The following is a 6,480-nucleotide window of genomic DNA, read 5'->3' as shown; positions in this document are numbered from 1 at the left end:
TACTGAGACAGGACTAAGTAGGCTATCCCTGACCAGTGTTTGTCTAACCTGTTCTTAAACCTCCCATCACAGAGATTCCACAACCTCCCTAGGTAATTTGTTCCAGTGCTTAACTACGCTTACACTTAGAACGTTTTTGCTAATGTCTAAACTAAACCTCCCTTGTTGCAATTTAGGCCCATTACTTCTTGCCCTGTCCTTAGTGGATAGGGAGAACAATTTATCACCCTCCTTTTTATAACCTTTTACGTACTTAAAGACTTATGTTCCCCCTCAGTCTTCTCTACTCCAGCCTAAACAAACCCAATTTTTTCAATCTTTCCTTGTAGGTCATGTTTTCTAGATACTGAATAATTTTTTTGCTCTCCTCTGGACTTTCTCCAATTAGTCCACATTCTTCCTAAAGTGTGGTGCCCATAACTGGACACAGTATTCCAGTTGAGGCCTTATCAATGCTGAGTAGAGTGGAAGAATTATGTCTGGTGTCTTGCTTACAACACTCCTGCTCATACATCCCAGAATGATGTTCACTTTTTTGCAACAGTATTACATTGTTGACACACATTTAATTTGAGATCTACTACAACCCCCACTTACTTCCAATTTTGTGTTTGTGCAGTTGATTATTTCTTCTTAGGTACAGTACTTTGCATTTGTCCTTATTGAGCTTCATCCTTTTATTTCAGACTATGTCTCCAGTTTGTCAAGATCATTCTGATCCTGTCCTCTAAAGCACTTGCAACCCCTCCCATCTTGGTATCAGCTGCAAACTTTATATTATATTAATTAGAACAGTACCCAGGACAGATCTCTTGCAGGACCCCACTCGATATGCCCTTCACTTTGACTGTGAACTATTTTAATAACTTACTCTGAGTATGATTTTCCAAACAGTCATTCACCAACCTTACAGTAGGTTTGGCTAGGCTAGATTTCCCTAGATTGCTTTTGAGAAGGTCTTGTGAGACAGTATCTAAAGCCTGACTAAAGTCAAGATATCACATCTACTGTTCTCCTCTCCCTCCCCCCCAAATCTACAAGGCTTGTTGTCCTGTCAAAGCAGGGTATTAGGTTGGTTTGACATGATTTGTTCTTGACAAATTCATGTTGAATATTACTTATTGCCTTACCTTCTAGGTGCTTACAAATTGATTGTTTGCACCATTATCTTTCTGGGTACTATAATTCCCTGGGTTGTCTATATTCCCCTCTTTATAGATAGGTACTATATTTACCCTTTTTCCATCTTTTGGGATCTCACATCCGCCATGAATTCTCAAGGACAACGGCTAATGCCCAAGAGATCTTTTCAGACAGCTCCTTAAGTATTTTAGGGGCTGTGGATCAGCTAGCTTATAATAAGCTGCTTCTGATTTTGGGAATTTTACTTGTAACAGATCTGTTTCCTGCAGGAATTAAATTAGGTACAGGATTTAAATGAAGAATCCATAAAATAGATGGCACAGCTTGTAAGTAGCTACCCATAGTGCTAGTCTGCCAAACACCCCAAGATTAGGGGAAAACTACAAATATTTATACATTGCTAACAGATCACTAAAAATGAGGCATTAGAGTGAAAGGATACAGCAGATTTTCAGATGGAATCACTAGAGTAGTAATTTGATGCAGCTGTAAGCTTCTGAGACCTTTGAATTTATATTATTGGTAGAGGAGGGGATTAAAGTATTTTTGAACAATGTTCATGGAAACTTTCATACCCCAGCCCAAACTCTACTACTACTACACCTTTTAACAGAATAATGAAGAAAAAACTAAGCTGTTTTAGTCATGCAATTATTTATTGGGGGTAGGGAGGAAGGAGGAGCACTCCCTCTCCTGTGAGCTAGTACAATTTTGCTAGGCTGTATTAAAGTGTATTTAGTGCCTGTGGAATACACTGTGGTAACATAACTAGAAATGAAGTAATCCATCAGTAACAGTACTTGCTCTCTAACAGTCCCCTGCCCACGTGCCTCAGCACTGACAGAGACCACTTTGAGGCCTAAATGAACAATTTTGGCTCTTTGCCCATGCAGTCATTGCATCTGCAGTGAGATTGCCAACAAGTGTGCCCACACTAATTGTAGTATTTTTTTGGACAGGTCAAAATTGATAAAACATTGCAATATAAACAAAACATTTTCCAAACACTTTCAATGAGCCAACCCCCCTCCCTCAGCTGACTTTAAAATGTTAATTGTGACAGAGTTAGGACTTCTGATTGTCGCTCTTAACTGATAAAACACCCAGATCCAAAAAAGAGAAATTGGTATTTATTGAGTAAACACCAGAAAACACTGGCAATGGGTACTTGTATCTAAAGGCTTGTCTACACTGAGCAGTAATGTAATGGTGGTGTGACTTCTAAAGCACCCAGAGTTGCGTGTTAATTAGCCCATGTAGTGCTCATGAGCAGGGTCTAAAGGTTCCTAGTGTGCTTTAATATAATGACAGTTGAGTTGGTACTATGTTAAAGCACACTAGGGAACAGTATTCATTACAGTATATATAGAGAGCCTTGGAAAAACTCAAGATTGTTTGATGTCTACATGAAGCCAAAAATAAACTCTGAAAAATTAAATTTATAAACCCAAACCAGCAGAAGCCCTATACACAGTTAAAATAATATGCTCTCATGTGCAAACATGAGCAATTTCAGGTTTGGGTGGTTCTGACAGACTGAGCAGAATTGACCAGCATTTCTCAATAGTTCAAATAAAGCACCCACATGCTGCTGCTTTCCTACAGATATTGTGCAAAGTGTATTTTGAGTTTATCACATGGATTGCCCTACTGAAACTTGCCTTCCCTTTAATGCCTGATCAGTGGCACTGTACCCTGTAATAACTGAAGCAGAACTAATGGGCTGGTTTCCTTATGGAATATCATGAGAACAACTAACTTTGCCACATCCCAGATGTCTGCAGTTTTCTAAAGATGGAAAAAGTAGTATGTGGACCTGTGTCCAGCTTAGATTTCACTTCAGTTTTGAGTCCTTTCTCTTTGTCACAGCCTTGTGCTTTGTGACCCATCTGGGATGGGTGCTGCAGGCTCCCTTCTCCATCAATCACAATGTTACTAGAGAGAATGGTAGAAAATAGTTTCTGCCCAGATGTGAAGAGTGTTTTTGAAGTTATTTTATGTCAGCTTCATAAAAAGTAGATGGAGCAGCAAATGTCACATCACAAATGCTGTACAAAAGCCAGGGGGGTTTTAAAGAAGGGAAACACTTGTTTTACAAGTCATCTAATAAACAGCGATTTAAAAAAAAAAATTGCACAAACTGCTGCTGTTAAAACAAGAGAGAAGAAAATTATAAAGAAATACTGTATGCCATTTAGATGAGAGATTAACCTAATCTCATAAATGGTCACAGTACCCTTTAGCTTGGTTCTTACCAGTGACTCCTACATCCATTACCTAGACACTATTTTACTGTTGCTATCCAATTCCATTCACATGCACCCACATTTGTGTATGACATCCAGAAGTAGACACTACCCTGACTCTTAAGAAGCTGCTTTATGTCTGCCAAGGCTAATTCCCCACTCTGGCACTTCGAGTGCGGAAGGTGGGGGGCCTGCAAGGATTCTAAAAATTTATACTGGCTACTCTGGGCTTGTATTAAACTCCCAAAGTTACAGCTTTTCTCTGACCTTGGCTGGGTAAATGCTGCCATCACCAAGTGCAGAACCCTTTGAGAGCCCAGGAAGGCACACTTGGGAATTCCTTCCTGTGGGATACCCCCAATCTCTTTCACACCCCCTCCAGCTGAGAAAGACCCAAAAAAAGGAAACCAGCTAATTAAACAACATGTGCACAAACCTCTTAAGACACAAAAATCTAATTCTGTTCTTAAAAAAGGTAAATTTTATTTTAAAAAAAGAAAGAAAATACATCTGGGAACTCAGGCTATTGCTAGATTTTAAAAGAGCAATTACAAGGATTAAGCACCAAGAATAGCTTTCTTGAGATCGAGCTTAAAGGTTACAAGCAAAACAAAAGCACCTGGGGTTAGCACAGGGGAATCCACAAGCCATAACAAAATAAAAGGGATAAACCTAATCATGTCTTCCTAGACATTTCCTGATCTACTTACATATCTGGGGTTTTAAATGAGTAGTTTCTAGGTTTGATACTGATGATTTTTTCATACCTGGCCCCAAGCTTCTTACAGCATAGCTGCTGCCCTGTCCAGCTCACCCCAGGAGACCAACAAAAGACAGACAAAAGGGGAGTCTTTGTTCAATTTTTAAAAGTTCTAGCCTTCCCATTGGCTCTTTTGGCCAGGTGCCCACTCACTTCCTTTTACCTATGCATAGCAGTGAGACTTTTTAACCCTTTACAGGTAGAGCAATTAGAGAACAGCCACTAAGAGGGATTTTATCGCTACTGGCTGGCTGGGTGTCCATAAAAGGGAGCTATCCTCCGCCGTTTCATTTATCACTATGTCATACCACTCTATCAATAAACCCAGCCTCAAAGGACCCAGGAGGTTCAGCCCAGTGTAAGGGTGCCATAAAATGTGTACAGAGGTTTATACACCTCTCCCCTTCCCTACTGCCAGTGTTGAAGAGAAAGAGAATGTGGGCAGGATGCCAGGCCAATCCTGGGTTACATTTTTGGCTCCTTGTGGGATGTACAGGACAGTATAAATTAGATCAGTCAAATATCCGGTTAGACACAAATAAGTGGCCTGATTTTTCAGAAGCACCAACAAATGCAACTGTAGGGAAAGGGTACTGCAGGTACAGAGCAGGCCTCTATTATTTAGACACCTGAGAATGGATTTAGGGGTCTAACTTTAGGCACCCAGGTTTGAAAGCCTTAGGCCATAGTAAATGCACCAACAAACAGTGCTAGGTACACACAGTGGCCAGTCTCAAATGCAAGTCTGCCGATAGATGTACCTTATAAGGGATACTGTTATGTACTTCCTATTAAATTGCATACCCATTCTTAAGGAACAGTAAGTACTTTACCAAACAAATTCTGTCAACAGGTGAATAAACTAATTTCCCATTTGCATGTGTCTCTTACAGGAAGAGAATTAGATGCCAACAAAAGCTTTTACCAGCCATCAGTGTGAGAAGTGAGCCTTCCTGAAGGTGTAGCACCAGCTAGCTGCTTAAGGATTTCCCGCTCTCTTGGAATTAAACCCAAGGGACAGAGGATGTCAGAACAGTCATAGGTGAACTTTGAGAGTCTCCTCTAGAAGGCTGTCTTTGGGGGACCCACAGCAAAGGATATGGATCTGTAGGGAACAAAAGCCGCAGTCCCATATGGTGCCACAGTGGCAACAGTAGCTGTTTCACATACACATAGAGTGTTGCTGCTGTTGGCTCTTCTCTCCCGGGATGGGCAGGGAAATCGCTCACATGCAGGGATGGAGTTAGAGTTCCTTGGAGTAACTAACTCCCACATGGCTTGCTGTTCAGATAGACACTGGGCTCTGAAAGGAGCATGCTACTGAAGGCAAAGGCTTCTTTGGCCCTGTGCCAGGAACTCCCTCTCCCACGCTCTGGGCCCACATTGCCACTGATGTGGGGCAAAGGGGCATCCTGAGGGGCGGAGGAAGCAAGCATCAGAGTCATATAGGTCCACTAGCATCTGCTCCTCTTGAATTCTCTTAGCAGAGAGGACTCTATAGCCCTAACGTATTAAGGGTATTGAAATCTCAGCCTAATTGAGATTTTTTTGTTTTAAGTATATTTAAAAATAAATGAGGACGAGAAAATATTTTGTGGTATTGAATGTCAGACTGAAAAGCTGCAGCAAGTCTATTGTTGCCATGTTCAAAGACTAGCTGTGCTATCTCACAAATACATTTCTATTAAAGCAAAACAGAGGATTTGAGGAGGAGAAACCGTTTACCTTAGATATTTCAAAAAGAACCTAGTAATAAAGATATGAATTATTGTAGCCCACAAATCATAAAATTCACACAGGTGGTTACATTTGCCATCAGCCCATAAAGCAATTAACTAAAGTATTAAAATCCTGGGGGTTGAATCAGTAAGTGATGGAGTTCTCTTATGCAATATCAATTAGCTCATTCGAATTATGCTCATCCCTTGCCATATCCTGTTCATTGAATGGCTGACTAAATACTTCTATAGGAAGGCAGGATTGTCTGGCTATGTAGACTCCCTCCTCAGGCCCTACGCTACCAGCACTCCCAGCTACCTTCGAGACACCACTGACTTCCTGAGGAAACTACAATCCATCGGTGATCTTCCTGAAAACACCATCCTGGCCACTATGGATGTAGAAGCCCTCTACACCAACATTCCACACAAAGATGGACTACAAGCCATCAAGAACACTATCCCCGATAATGTCACGGCTAACCTGGTGGCTGAACTTTGTGACTTTGTCGTTACCCATAACTATTTTACATTTGGGGACAATGTATACCTTCAGATCAGCGGCACTGCTATGGGTACCTGCATGGCCCCACAGTATGCCAACATTTTTATG

Source organism: Lepidochelys kempii, chromosome 3, assembly GCF_965140285.1.
Source record: "Lepidochelys kempii isolate rLepKem1 chromosome 3, rLepKem1.hap1, whole genome shotgun sequence".
NCBI lineage: Eukaryota > Metazoa > Chordata > Testudines > Cheloniidae > Lepidochelys > Lepidochelys kempii.
This window is presented reverse-complemented; position numbering follows the sequence as displayed.